Here is a 15,914-nt window from a genome sequence, read left to right as displayed (position 1 = left end):
TGGCTAACGTGTTAGGTACCTTGCAGAGAAGTGAGGAAGTGACAGCTCTCTCCTGAAAAGCTCACGCTATTTAAGTAGACAATTTATGGGCAGAGAATGAGGAACAGACTACTGTTAAAGACCAGAAGGAAGGACTAGAGTTCTTATCCCTGTTCACAGTCCAGATCCTCTATCTAAAGAATGAAAGTTTCCTTTTTGCTAAGTCCCGACTCCCATGCAGATCAGTAAAGATTTGGAATCAATTATTTGGTCCTGCAAAGAAACCCAGGTGAAGCTTTCTTCAGGCCTTGCCATCTGTGGTCAGATGAAACCTGACAATTGTAGGAGAACATGGTTTCAAAGCAAAAATATTTTATCTTCAGATTCAATTTAGTACATAAATGCAGTGAAAAAGATGACAAAACGTTTGAAAAATCTGAAACATGGGATATTCTTCAAAGAAAACATTTGTATTATGACATTACAGTTGTTTTTAATTCACATCTTCTTAACTGATAAATCATCAGTAGACAAAATGTTTTGTTTCAGATGAAATAAATTGCTTCAGCTTGAACAAAAAGAAAGCATTGGGTATTTTTTTCTTTTCACCCACCTCTTCTCTCTCTCCCTCCATCCTGTTTATTGTGAGTTGTCAAGCACCACTGATTTCTGTATGTATTCAATAATGGAATTACTCTTACAGTTTGTTCATCAAACCAGAAAAAAAGAGCCATTATTTTCTCAACTTGTCGGAACTGGCATGTGTTGGCAGTGTTACTGGCAAGGTTCCCACCAACTCAGATAAGGACAGAGCTTCATTTTCTGCGTGTTCAGCAAATGTTATTGCAGCTTGAAGGTCTAACTTGTTGACGCTATATTCCTTTTTTTCCCCAAAAGTATTGTGCTCTACTTTTTCTGAACCAACTGCAAAATGCAGTGAACTAAAGGCTGTGCACATATTAAAAAATAAAATAAAATAAAACAAAATGTAGATGGGTGACTATTTCTGTGGCAGTAGTGTATCACAAGCCGTAGAGGACTGGTTGAAAAAATAAATAAATAATAAAGGCAGGAAGGTTTAACACCACCAGGAGCTTTTCTGTACGTTGCTACCAGCACAATGTTTAAGTTGTCTGTCAGCATTTTCATGATGCATTTCATTCTGAGATCTTTCTAGAGACTGCAATTAGCATGAAAGGAAGTGAAAAAAAACATATTCTTTTTTATGAAAGCTCCTTTTTAGCTGACCATGTATTATTTAAATTTAGGCTAAAGGTTGATTATTTTAAATAGATTCAGAATAATAGTTTATTTTAATTGTAATGTCTTCGTAATTGTTACTGTGCATAAAATATGCTCATTATAATAAACACAAGACAATGTGAACATTCATAGAGTGCTCCAGATTAATGTCCCAGATAGCTCCTACGTTAATGATTTTGTTTGTTCCCTGCAGCATAATTTGTAGGCTAAAATTTGTAAAGCGTATTGTTTACCAACAGAGAAGGAAGACTTCCCTGAGTTTAAAATATTTTGCTGTATAAATGGAATATTAATAGATAAATGCAAATTGATTTATCTGATCCTCAGTGGTTTACACTGATTTGAGTCTGCAGGCAGATTGGGCTGTCCTGGGAGGTTTCTTTTCTGTCCAGAAATGGTGAAAAATAAGACTTCCTTGCATTATTTTCAGCACTAGGAGTCGAGGCCAGAATAATAATAATAATAATAAAAAAAGCAGAAATACAGAAATAAATGAGGGTGAATTTGCAGAAATGATGCAATCCAAGTTTCCAAATGCAACACACGTGCCTGTCCTTAAACTACTGTTTTTTCATTTGCCTTTTTTGCAAGTTACACAGCCGTAGTGAAAGGGGTGAATATTTGTGGGTGCTCTGGTGTGTCTTCTGAGTTTCTGTTAGATCACACAAGCCTTTAAAGGTGAAGTGCCATATGAAATCTTACTGTAGTATTTGGTTTCTAGCAGTCAGACTTGCATTTTTGAATTTCAAGTGCAAATCCCTCACAGGACTAATCCCTCTGATTAGTTTTCAGATGTGGAGATCTGTGTTTGTTATATGAAATTGTGTACTGGGCTTAAGAAAACGCATGCATTCATTAAAAACCCCAAACAGCTTTGGTTTGTAGTAGAGAAATTTGGTGTTTGTTGTTATTAATGAAAAATTTAAGCTCTCCAGGAGGAACAGTTTCCATCCAGCACAAACAGTACTTTGGCTAATTACCCGTCTTCCCTTGTACCTTTCATCAGTGTCTGGAAGAAAGATTTATATGGGGTAGTAAAATAAAGTAAAATACAGTTTTATCCATAAAGCCATGTTAGACTGCCAGCAGGACTATGTGCAGTGGTGAGTTCAGAAGCTTCAGATTGCGAGGGCATCGTGCATTTTATGTTCATCTCCTTCCCTTTATGCAGCGGTACGCTACCAGGATCAAATGAACCTGGCAGATTATACTTGAGATCACATTTCCTTGCGCAAAGGACCCATAACTTTCTTGAGCAACTGATAAGTCTCTTGAGAGAATAAGGCGTTTTATTTTTAGTCTTATGTCATCATCAGAAAACCCTTGCATTTACTTTGCATTATTTTAATGTTGGTGTCAGAAAAATGACACGAAAAGGCTGTACCTCTGGCCTGAAACTCTGCTACAACTTTCTGTTCCTTATGGGGGAATTTCATATGTCGCATTTGTGCTCTCAAAGGAGCAAAGAGCTCTTGTTTTTGATACTGTTCCCTTATAAAGTCAGGGTCTAGGGAAAAAAAAAAAAAAAAGTGGAAAATTCCAGAGTAGCATAGCTCCTACCATTGGTTTTCAAGATTGCTTTAAAATGTAGCACAAGACGCAGCCTTTAAAATATTGCCTTATAATTTGCCCCACCGTGGCATATTTACTTCTCTGGAAAGTGAGTATTTATTGCTTCTTTTAAAAGAGGAACTGTTTTTAGCGTGTTAATTCTGGAGGAGCCAAAGTAAACAAGCCGCGTGCAACTGTTGTGCTTACTGCCACATTCCTCCTGACTTGCTCCTGCTCCTCGCTGCAGACACAAGGGGAGAAAAAGGGGTTTGGTTGTTGTGAAAGTTGCATCTGTGAAGTCTCTTCCAGGCCACTGCAAACTCTTTCCAAGTCCTCCTTCAGGAGTGCAAGGAGGCCAGGAAAACTTTGTATCTTGTGCTTGACGAGTCATGGTTCTTGTGGGAATCTCCCCACCCTGTATTCATTCAGCTAAGAGAAGGTTGTATCTTTCCTTTCAGACTCCTTAGAGAACATCTTGGAGAAAAAGAAGTTGAATTGACATTGATCTTTGACGCTGTAGAGGAGGCAGATCTGGCGAACTATACATGTCATGTGGAAAACAGGAATGGACGGAAACATGCCAGTGTTCTTCTGCGCAAGAAAGGTAATTCTCAGTATTTTATTCGCTGTAATCTCTCTTGCCTCAGCAGCCACGGGTCAGCCAGTAGCAAAGGTCCTGCTGACCTGTCTGAGGCAGGCTGAACTCCTGGGTGCTTAATGGAGCTGAAGTACATTTGTGTTATGGCACCAGTTTACTATTTGCAGGAAAAAAGAATCATGAACTGTTCTTTAGTCACTAGTGAATCGGCCTCACAGGTGATGTACTTGCCTGGAATACAGTCACCCACAAAGCCCCATTAAAATCAGTGGAAATATTTTGGTCTAAACAACCTATGAATTTGACCCAGAGTTGACTGACTAGACCAGAGGTAATTGTGTGATAGAGCTAAAATGTGTATTTCTTACAATAGGAACCTCAGCAGTGAGGTCAGATGTTCTCATACATCTCCACTTCCTTTAACAGCTTCGCTGTTTAAATGGAAATCTTTAAATAATTGCCATGCATTTTGATTTCTAACCACAGAGGGGAATGAAAACATTGCAGTGGTAGCTACAAATCAATGGAGAATTACCTCATTGTTGCATTACTTTGCTGGATACCGTGCCTGGAATTGGGACTACCACTATTGACAAGTTATCTGTAGCAGAACAGGAACCATTTGGGTTTGAACGTGCCAAATTAAAAGGTGCTACGCTGCTCTGCTGTTTGTAGAAGTTGTTATCGTAAGGCACGTAGCGGTATCTCATTACAGTTCTTATCTTGTTAGTTCAATCACCTCTTCTATTTGTAAGTAGAGTGACGTTTAAATTTGACTGTAATCTCTGTAAGATGAGTGTCTTAGGCAGTACCAAAGCTATAAGACAGTAACTGTTGGGAGAGCAAGGAAAGGTTACACACTCAGGGTACAAAAGTAATGTGAAACCATAGAGCTGTAAGTACAGGAGATAGACTAAAGAGTTAATAACGTTGTCCAGATCTCTGTTGTCATTTTTGGCTATAAACCATTTACCAAAAGAGAAGAAGAAATGTTTCCACAAGGCACACCTGCAAGAGCTGTTCCAGTCCTTCATGTGCTTTCAGACCACAGAGGCAAAGGACACGCTTAGCAGCAGATTGTGGATTGCAGTGTTAGTGTTGGTTAAAAAAGCCAGTGGTCTCCATCACCATCCTTGCAGCTAAATCCCACAGAGGTGTCCCCATTACAAGAAGGTTTAAATACACTGTTAGTACCTGAGCATGCTGCAGGTTGATCTCTGAGACTAGGGTAGACGTCACCATGGGACAAATGAACAAAGAGCCAGCTGAAAGAACAGGAAGACCAGCCAAGGCATCCCTAGATGGGGTTGAGACCAGGTTCACCAGTATCTTGAGTATGGCAAAGAACTACAGTCAGCAGGTTCACCTAAAGCCATGCTGAATGCTAAGTGCTGTTTCATGTACCCTCAGATAATCTGTGTATAATTAAAGGTAAGGGAGAGATGGTATTGGGAAAAAAAAAAAAAAAAAGAACTAGTAGGGAGAGGAAATTTTGGGCTCAACAACCTTTTCTACTATTCTTTCTTGTGACCAGCAGGTTATATGTGCAAAATTACAGTATTCAGTCCTGCCAAAACTAGATCAACTCTGCTTACACAACCTCCTATACGAGAGTTTTATGTCCTCCCAGGAAGAAGGGTGTAACATAGGCCATGCTTTATGCGAAGTGATAGGGGTAAAACACAATACAGAAACCACAAACCACCTTGAAAAACAAGGGCCTGCAGTTGTGATGCAGAACACACACGAATGTTTATTTAACATATAAATTGACAGGGTGTCACAACTTTAATTAAGGAAACTGGTCATCATGATGAAGGATTAGCCTCTTTAGCACAAAAAAGCGTTCTACCTTTCCATCCACTGAACCTAATAAATACACAACTGATAGCATGTATATCTGTGTTGACACTGGTAAATGCTCAGCTGTGTTGCATATATTAGCATAACAAGCTAGGTTTATTTATAACAAGAAAACGCAGACATTTCAGAGCTCTGCTGAAATTATGGAAGAAACAGTGCTGAATACGGAATTCGGAGGTGGAGAGGATCACTTCTCAGTCGCTATTTCATTTCTCTCTGAAATGTGACTGTAGAAAGCTTATATTCCCCTTGGGCATTCTTGATAGTTTATTTTCAAGCTATTAAAATGCTGTTTAAAATATCCCCAGTATTTCCACCATGTCCTTTGACGACCTGTCGCATTGGCTTGTTTTTTAAAGTATTAATTAAGTTCTTACCAATACTTGGCCAAACTTTTCCTTTCTGTAGCTTGATATAATTCTTATCCTATCTTTTTTCGGCTTGGATTTGATTGTAGAGTATTTATAAGCCAGGAAATATTACAGTTTTACTGACCTATGACAGGAATTAGGACAGGACTGGTAGAGGGCTGTCGACCAGCATCCTCTATGTGTGTGTCAAAGGATTGTGGATTCCTATTGTAATGTGCTGCAGTTTTCCAGAAGCTGGGGCACTTGGAACAACAAGGAAGCACATCTCCTGGTCAGAGAAGTCTCTCTCCCTCTGAAGTCCTACCTGCTCTTGGCTCCACGTTGCAAGAGTGCTATAGGTTATGTCTCCCCTTTTTGAGAATACAGGATGCTGTCTGATAGTCGGGAATGCTGCTATACTGGTAGCCCCAGATCATGCATCATCATGTAGGATTTTTATTTTTGACTGAAAAAGAACCAAATCCAGCTTTGCTTTGTGCTTTTTGCCCTCCATGCTTGAATTACATGGGACCACAGTATACACCCACTTATCCCTTAGTTGTGGAAGTAGCTCAGGATTCCCTTCAGATTAATTTGAAAACAGTCCAGTATTTTCCTGACTGAAGTCTAAGTGCACTATAAAATAACTGTCCTGGAACATGAATAAGTTGTCTGGAACTGCAGAATAAAATCGAGCAGTGCTCCTAGTAGAAAGAAGCAGTGAATTTAGATAAAAGTAAATATTACAATTATGTTGGCTCAACGTTTATTTTCAAGGAGGCTGCCTTTGTTCAAGACACAGGAAATTGATGAACTTTTTGATGCCAATGTAATACTAAATGATGAAGAGCCTTCTGAAGTATATTTGACTCTCACCTACTGAGTATTTATGAGACTTCTACTATTTTAAAGGTTATAATCCTCTATATGATAGGCTGTGGCTTGGTCCTTCTACAATATTTTACATTAGGACCTATCTGAATATTATTATTTACTAATTTTCAGCCACCGTTATAGCACAAAGCCCAGATTCAACTCCTTTCCTAATGTTGCATCTACTCGACTGCCTTCCCCATTGATCTCAGTGAGGACTGCTTGAGGGGTAAGGCATTCATCAGAGGCAGAGCTGGAGCAGGCAAGAAAACTGAGTGTTCAGGGGTTTCCTCCATTGCATCCACCTTGGAATAGAGATAAGGAGAGCAGAAGTTAAGTCTGGAGCCTAGGAGAATTACGGGGCAGAAGGACAAATGAAGGAGGTGCAAAGGGAGATCAATTCTGCCTTTTAAGCTGGAATTAACATTTTTGCTGCCATTTTGCTGCCATACCCTGCCATTGCCCAGGCAGGTGGCTGAAGGTCTGTGCTCCTGTGTGGGCTACAGGTGATCTTCAGGACACAGCGTGGGCAAAAATAGTCATTCAACAAACCTAGCTTTGCTGGGGATGTAGACAGGTTACTGCCATGGATGGGCTGTTTAAGTCCTGTAACACACAACAGCTTCAAATGGTGCCAAATCAAACAGGCAAACCCCAAAAGTGTGCAACATAATGTGCTGAGGGATTTGTCGACTGCTTAACTACAGGCATTGATTGCCCAGCAATTGGGGTACAGCTGGAGCATAGATGAGAGAGTACAACGGGCTCTGTTCCTGGACTTTATTCTGCAAGGTAGCGCAGGTCAACTGCGCTGGTCAGAATTGAATGGCCTTCATCCTTTTCCCTCCTTCCCAGCTGGCAGTTTTGCCATCATCCCAATTTCCTGGTAGAAAAGTTTCAGTACAACAAGAAAGGTATTTTTTTTTTCCACTGAAAAGTAATTTTAACCAACTCTGTTCTCCATTTGACCAGATTTCTCCCCAGAGCATATGCTAACTTTATCTTGCAGTGTAATAAAAGTCCCATGAATTCCCTGTTCTCAGAGAGATTAAATAGCTATTATAATAGACTTTTTCCATCTATTAGTCCATGACTTCTCAGCAGACAGATATCAGAGATACTGTAAACTGGGAATAACTTGACATCTGATGTTAATTATTGAAATACAAGGCATGGTGAGGCAGGGCTAACCCCAAAAGATACACAACTAATTTGCTTTTTATCTTGAAAATGACACGAATGACATACCAGTAATTTCTTCTGGCCTAAGTTTTAGAAGTGTAAAGATCACAAAAACTTTTTCTCGCCTGTATTACAGTTTTTATATCTTCATATTGTATTTATCACAGCAGCAAATATCTTCATGACATCTTACCTAATTAATATAGAGGCTATGATATAGATGCTAATATATATAATATAGATGCTAATATATAATATAGAGGCTAATTAATATAGATGCTATTGTCAAATTGGCATGTTTTGTCCTTTATGGTAATGTAATATGCCAAGTGGTGTTACAAGCAATATTGTGTTCCGAGGACATTTCAGGATAAGGATTGATACTGTTAAAGCTAGCATCTTAGGTCAGATAGAGCACTGTATTTAAGGCTTTTTATCTCATTCTGGCATTTGTTTGCCAAATGACCTTGAACACGTTGCTTCAAGGCCTCTTTTTCTCCAGTTGTAAAAGATGGATAATTGCATTTGGATGAACTTGTGAAGTACTTTGGGATAGACTGCTTGTGATGTTTTGTAATAAAAGCATCCCAGTTGGAAATTTTAGCTAGCACTATTTCCCATTTAAAGTATAACGTGTGCTAAACAAACATGTGAGAACTCCACTGTAGCCGCCACAACTCGAAGTGTGTACTTCTGGCTCCTCACATTGTTTTGGGCACTCTACATGCTCAATTCATTCGCTAGTGATTCAGCCGAAGTCCTGGCTTGACAGCTTACATCAGCTCATCCGCTGGCTCCACAAATATAAAACCAAAGTTTAATATTATTTGGGGGACTGCAGTCTCCCAAATGGGGTACAATATGCCTAGTAAACCTATTCTCACATGCTGCATACAGCATTTGATGCTCTCTGCCAAGATAGAAGTTTCAAACTCCACAAGCTTATTAAAGGTTGATTAATCCTCAGTGTAAAATAACTACATAATTCCCTGGTAGAATTACGATTATAGCCTCAAATGCATTCTGGATGGCAATTCCAGAATTGAAAGAATAGAAGGAATGAGTGGTTGAAGTTGAATAATAGGTGATGAACAAAAAAACAACAACAAAAAAAGAGACACCCTAGATGTTACAGTGGTTATAACAAGAAGTTGTGCAATTTTACATGGAATTGTACAGTGGATTAGAGCAATTAAAGTTCAAAAAGATCATAACCTTTGTTTTTCCCTGCTAATTTTAGATTTGATCTACAAAATAGAGCTTGCTGGAGGTTTGGGAGCCATCCTTCTTCTGCTTATTTTGCTGGTGACCATCTATAAGTGCTACAACATAGAGTTAATGCTCTTCTACAGACAGAACTTTGGAGGAGATGAAGCAGCAGATGGTAAGCAGCTGCTCAGGAAACTCATAATATATGCACTGGAAATATTTCAGAGGTCCAAAGTGGTGAAATTTCTAGTTGAAGTTCAAACTTCTACGCACCCAAAAGTGTAAATCCCTAAGACTTTTTCTCAAAGCCTACTGGAATCAGAGTCTGTTCACTGAAGTGTCACTGGTCTGTTCCATAGGCAAATGGGAGTAGGAAGAAATGTTCAGAAGCCAGTTATGGAGGCTTGGCTGGTGTTTGTGAACTGATTCCCCAGCAGAACTCTTTTAAACATTTCCCCATCAATTATTTTTAGGCTGTTGACTAACTCTAGGAACTAGTAAGAGTCAATTGTTATTGCGGTTAACTAGTTACTTCAGTTAATTGCGAGTCTGAAAACAACTTAGTGGAAATATACAGCTTGCCTGAAGACTACATTTAAGAATAGCATGGGGTGTTTTTCAGTGTTTCCCCCCGCCTTTTGGTAGCGTATGATCTGTTTGGTGCCTAAAGCTAAGCCTGTTTTTTAAATTGAAGCTTTAATTTCCCTGAACATAGAATGTTCCTTCTCCTGTGAAGCTGGAATAAGCCCTGGTGAACTAAATCCAAATGCTTTAAATCCTATTAGTGAATTATAGCATATTATATTATAGCATAGTTAATATACTATTAACGTGCGTATAACTAGTATCTGCTGAAGATCTAAAGCACAGTATTCAAGTAAAGGTACTTCTCATAGCCTACTTCAACACTTAAGCGTCACATAGGCAGTCTGAAATGAAAACAATAACATCTTTGCAAAAGGAGCAGGGAACGCATTTCCCCCATTGTGCAAAAACAATGGGCAGTTGTACAGACGTGTTGCTTTCTGCAGCTAGCCTCGCCATTATCAAAATAATTGTTTTCTGTTAAGCACTGGGTAAATGAAGTGTGAAAAGGTTTGGCTGCAAAGAAATCCATAGGAGTTTTGGAGGATGGGTGGAATGATATCCAAGGGGTTATAGAATGTGGAATGTTAAATAGCAGGAACAGAGGTCAGGAAACTTCTCTCAGTCTTTGTGTAAGTGGGAAAACCTATAATTATGTTTTTCTCACACTGTACAATACTGGACAATGTTTATTCTAATACGTAGGAGAAAGTGAAGGGTAAGATTTTGTGATTTTAGAGGTAATTTACTTCTAGTACCTTGGGATTATACCAACGTGATTTCCTTGGCTTGCACCAACAAAAGTGACGTGAAGTGGTAACTTTCCTCCAGATTGCTTTCATTTGTTTAGCTCGTGTTTTCAATGTGAAGCTGCTGCATTTTTATTAATGCAACTTCATTGTTCAGTTACTTTTTAATTTATGAAACATTTTGAAGTTGTTTAGAAGAGACCCTACGAGTACTTAGAGGATTCTGTGTGCGTGACAATTCTGAAATCAACCTCTTGTTTTTCCAGTGTGATTTTAGAGCTATTGCAGCCTTGTATCTCATTCTGATCCTGCCGCGTGAGAAATGGAGGCAGAATGTTACTGAAGTCACAGTGTATAGAAGTGTGTTTCTTCCTACTTCTGTAGGCTATACAGCGAACATGTAGAGGTCCTGTGAGGAGCCAGCTGCATATATGCAATTGCAGGATCGTATCCCATTTTATGCGTGTATTTCTTTAAAGTAAAAGATTTGGAACCGAAAAGATTTGCTTCATCCAATTGTTAAAAATACCCTATGTAAGCAGTGTTGGATGCATTCACTTCCTGTGTTGTACATAGCATTGCTTTTAGACAAAACATTTCAGCAGCACTGAAGATTAAGGGAAGCCATTTACGAAATAGCCCCCAGCAGTGCTGCATCCAAAGCACACAGAGCAAGCAGTGGGTGAGCATGGCTAGGTCCTTCTGTTAACATCCCGTAAATGTGAGGCTTGTGAAGAGGCAGCTGAGACTGCAGAGATGTAGCACAAGCATATGGACTCACGGGAGCCCTGGGGAGCTGCTTCTGTCTCTCTTTTGCTTACTTGCATTGTGGATAGAGGAGACTGGAGAGGGCATTGGTACCCAGGCAGCTGGAAGGGACAGGACTCAGCTCAGGGACTGGGTTCACGCTGTTCCCGGTCCCTGGCTTCCTCTCTAAGCGCACAGCTTTCGTGCTGCTTTGTAACCAAGCACATCAGTGCTCGGGGGTTTGCTCTGCTACCTTTACAGAGCTCTCAGATGTTTCCAGGGACGTTTGTCTCCCGAATCCCGCGGTAGTTGGCTTCTCTTAAAAGGTTTCAACAAGCTTCATTACGGACAAGATAGCAGGTTTTGGACATGGCTCCAAAGCCAACTGGCCTTCATTTCTTTGCTGTTAGTTCTTCTGTCAACTTTCCATCAGTCACTGCTATATCTGTGAGCTGCCGATTTCAGAGAAGTGCCAGCACACCAGGTGAACCTCCTCCCATACAGCTCCGGTGACACCAGGCAAATTGCCTTTTACAGACAATTATTCACATGCTTTGTCTGTGGCTCTGACCCTCATGGGTCTGGCTTTATGTCAAGAATTATAAGAAAGCAACCATCGTTCCAAGGTCATTGAAGAACGTGTTGTATTATGATTAGCTATTTTTTCTTTTTATTGGAATGTATTGATGAGTTTTAACTGCTTCCATTATCTTTCATGTGCACAGTTCTTCACAGATAATTGGTACTCAGCAATCCCCCGTTCATGCAGTTTTGTCCTCACAACATTAACTATTTGATTTTTCATTTCTGTAAATAATGGCAGCTGTGCTCTTCCCTGGAGACTAAATTGCTGAAGGTTGACTTTTTCAATACACTTTTTTCCATTACTGCAGAGGAATAACAAAGAGAAATGTCACTAAGACAGCCTGATCACAGCATGGATCTCAAGCTCGATAGCGGTGCCACTTCTGTTCCTGGCACGCTTGCCAGCTCGCAGCTCTGTGTGTTGGATGCAGAGAGCTGGAGTCTAGCCCCGGTGCTGTGCAGGAGGAGCAAGGAATTGGGTTGCCAGACCTCTGTGTCACAGCCCAGCTTTCCTCATAAGGCATTTTCTGGGGTCCCCTCTGTCACCCACCTTTCGATGAAGCCCTGAGGCTTCCACCCTGAGCTGCAGGTATCCTAGTGCAGGAGAAAGTCTCTCCCTGCTCCACACTTGCTCTTGGAGTTATTTCTAGGTCTGATAAGGTGAGCCCCAGGTATGTAAAATGTCCTGGATCAAATGACCTCTGAAGTTATGATACTGGCTTTAAAATTTGGAAGATTTTCTGAAAGAATGCTTTGAACTGTTCACATTTGTCACTGTTTTCTGTATAATCAGTATTCATTTGAGTTTAAGTTGTGCATTTGTCACATTTATTTGTGAAAGGAAGTTCTCCTTTGAGTGAGAGCTCAAAACTTGCCCATAACCATAGCGCTCTTGAGGCACAGGAGTTGAAAGAAAGATTTCCATTAGCACCAGAGAAAGGATTAAAATAAGAAGTTCCAGCATTAATATTTGTATTTGAATTTTTCCCAAGATCTTTTCAGATATGAAGTGTGTACACTGACCACATGAGGCAGACTTGCCAGCCAGCTAATTTCTCTGTAAAAGCCAGGTTATATGTTCCTATGAAAAGTACCAGTTTTGTTGGCGTGATCATTTCTAGGAATAATACAGTTTTCTAGAACTGTCCTATGCTCTTTACAGTGCTTTTGCAAACGTCAGGCTGAACGTGAACTTGTTTCCTTACAGACAACAAGGAATATGACGCTTATCTTTCATACACCAAAGTGGATCCCGATGCATTAGATTGTGATAATAACGAAGAGGAGCACTTTGCACTGGAAATCCTGCCAGACGTTCTCGAAAAGCACTATGGATATAAGCTCTTCATTCCAGATAGGGACCTGATTCCTAGCGGAAGTAAGTATTTCTGACCTTTGAGTTTTAATTCTCTCCGATGTGCTGTGAAGGCCTGGACTGTGCAATAAATACTAGACAGGGAAAGCCCATCCTTGTGAAGTGGTTGTCGGAGCAGCTAAGTTTCCTCACTGCTGCAGATTTGAGCTCTAGGTTAGAGTTTGTTCCTGCACCACTGAAACCAGAGGGGGAGCTGCTATTGATTTCAGTGGAGGCAGAAGCTGGACCTTTCAACGGGGGAGGCAGCAGCGCTGCAAGCAATAGTGTAATATAAAATCTCTGTGTCAGATACAAGGAGCTAAAAATGAAAGTTCCAAAAAAGATTTGTGGTTTCTGTTTTATTATTGAAAATGGGATTTTTTTTTAGTAATTACTTTTTTGTCTGTGTCTTTTTTCCCTAACTTTGAAGCCTTATAAATAGCTACATTAATTTTCCAATTAATGGCAAACGTGCAGTTTTTCATTAGGGTTTTGACCAAGTGTTGCATTTCTGAGCAGTATCGGTATTGTGTAAGTAATACTAATTCTTCAGGGGACTGTGTACAGTCCTGTGATCTGATGCTGTCTTCCATGCTGATGGTAAAATACAGCTGTCCGTTTCAAATCAATTTTGCTGCTGTGTCTGAAGATTCAGCAGCACCTTTGGATGTCTGTACCAACAGTTAATGCTTTCTGAGCTGTGGTTATGGCATCTCTTCTTCCAAATTCATTTCTGGACAAGTCAAAAAGACCATGAATCACGTCAATGAATGGCACAATATGTTTGCTTTAATATCGTATTTATTTGAAATGTTACCCATGTGAAAAACATGCTTTTTTTTTTCACTAATTCTGTCTGCTACAAATCATTTCCATGAAAAATGCTAAAAGAGAGTATGAACTTATTTCTGTATATGCTACTGGATAGGAAATAGGAACAAGAAAACAAAGCAATGACTGTACTGGAGCAGATGTCCCCAAACATGAAACAGCTAGAACATGACTGCATTAGCAGCCTGCCTGCCAAAGACTTGAAACTGCTGCCTTGCTGCTGCCAAACCCAGTGCCTGCCCCAGAAGTTGAAGCCTGTTTCTTTGCTATTTGAGGGAGCTGGAAGCAGAGCTCTGACTCCAGTCCCACTGGGAGAGAGGAGTCAGAGCCTAGGCAGAGATCCTGCAAAGCCCCCTGTAGTGGCTTGAACTGATCATGTGCATTTGCAGCTCCTAGGCCAGGGCTGCTTCCTTTATTCCTTTGTGCTTTGCCCCCGCGAGGAGTGAGTTTTACTCTGTTAGTCCCCTGAAAGATATTCCAGAAGGGGGACTTGGCTTATAGCCTTTTTATTTCTGACAGCCCAAGCAAGCGGTACTGAATTATTAGATAATAAGAGAAAATGCCTTTCTGTGTTAAAAATCACAGGACTGTAGTAAATAGTTGTTTCATATCCAACCATATAGCAGTTATACATTGCAATTATACAAGTGAATTGGAGTTTAAATCTGGCCTTTCACCAATAACTATACGCACAGATTAATCTGAAATGAGATCCTTCTTTCCAATTGCTATACCAGCCAGCATGGTATTTTATTTTTGTCTATTTTTGTCAGTCAGACACTCAGCAAATACTTGTCATCACTTTGGGTATTCATTAAACCTCTCCTGAAAATGTAGGGTACCTGAAAATGTCAGTTCTCATTTATGAGCATTCACAGACTTAATACTTCTTTTTTCCTCTCAAACTCACTTCTTCAGTGTTATGAAAGGGCCTGATTCTAACATATGGAGCTTCAAGAACGCTTAATCAGACATAATGACAATACAGAATAAAATACGGATCTGAAATGAGCGTGATTTGCATGCTCCAGCTTTGAAAAATATATGGGGGGGGTGGCACTTGATTTTGAGGGGGGCAAGAGAGAGGGAGAGGTGATGGGGCAGGAGGAAAGGCTCAGCCTCCTGTATTTGCAAGCTGTTGGTGTGCAGAGGAGAAGGGAACGTGGCTGTTTCTGTCATTTGTGCAATGCTCACCAGTCTTACAAGGACTTGCAGTGTGTAGTGAGGAGAGCAGGCAGCATGATGTGCTATCGACCTGCTAGAAATTTCAGAGGCAAACCAAATTTATTCTAGAGTGACTGTCACAAAAAGTGGCAGATGTGACAAAATATATGGCTTTTCAGGGCAGATTCCTATAGAAGAATGGGGTTTTGGTCACAGTTATCCTTTTTGATTTCAGGAAATATTTCTTCTCACGTGTACCGCATTTCCTTGTCTTTTGGTGTAAATGACTTTGTGTGATATAATGCTTTCCCGCTCTCCATGCTGATGTTGCCTTCTGTATCTTTTCCCATGTACTTAAATGTGTGATTCCAGCAAATCTGGGGTGTTTTCTAAGTCTGGTTGTTTCACATAATCTCTGCAGTTTTAAGGTGCTGCCACAGGAGGGTGTGCATTATTGCGCTTGCTTCCCGGCATGTAGTAACACAGCTGCTGTTTGGGTTTGAGAGCAAGCAAAAAATAGATATGTTAAATAGTATTTCATTTGTCTTCCTTGGATACTTCTCTGAACGAACTTGAAAAGCTGGCTTCAGAAAAGTTCAGGACAATTTTGATTATGATTTTGCCAGGTGATTCACCTCTAGGGAAAAGCTGGGATAGGCTCCGCATGCCCCTCTGCAGCCGAGGGAGAGGTTCAAGCCAGATGCACCTGAGCAGGGGTTTGCTCACCCAGCAGAGCTCCTCTGCTGAAAGGGGGACCCTGGCAGTGTCCCCACCTCATATCCCAGCTCCGCGCTTTGGCTCTGCGCTGAGGACTGGCTGTCTGAAGGAGCCGTGTGGAACAGATGTTGCCGGCCCTTGGAGGACAGAGATGATGGCTGCGGAGGCCAAGGCCATAGCTTTGGAAAGCAGATTCCTGGCCTCAGGAGTCCAGGTTAGATGAGCCTGAGTCACATTTGCAGGAAGCGTTGGTTTCTGTGCCCCGCAAAGCCGGAATACAATTACTATCCCAGTGGAGCATTTTGTCCTAGTGG

Source organism: Anser brachyrhynchus (genome assembly GCF_964034855.1).
Source record: "Anser brachyrhynchus genome assembly, chromosome: 13".
NCBI lineage: Eukaryota > Metazoa > Chordata > Aves > Anseriformes > Anatidae > Anser > Anser brachyrhynchus.
The sequence above is the reverse complement of the archived record's forward strand: the minus strand, read 5'-3'. Positions refer to the sequence as shown.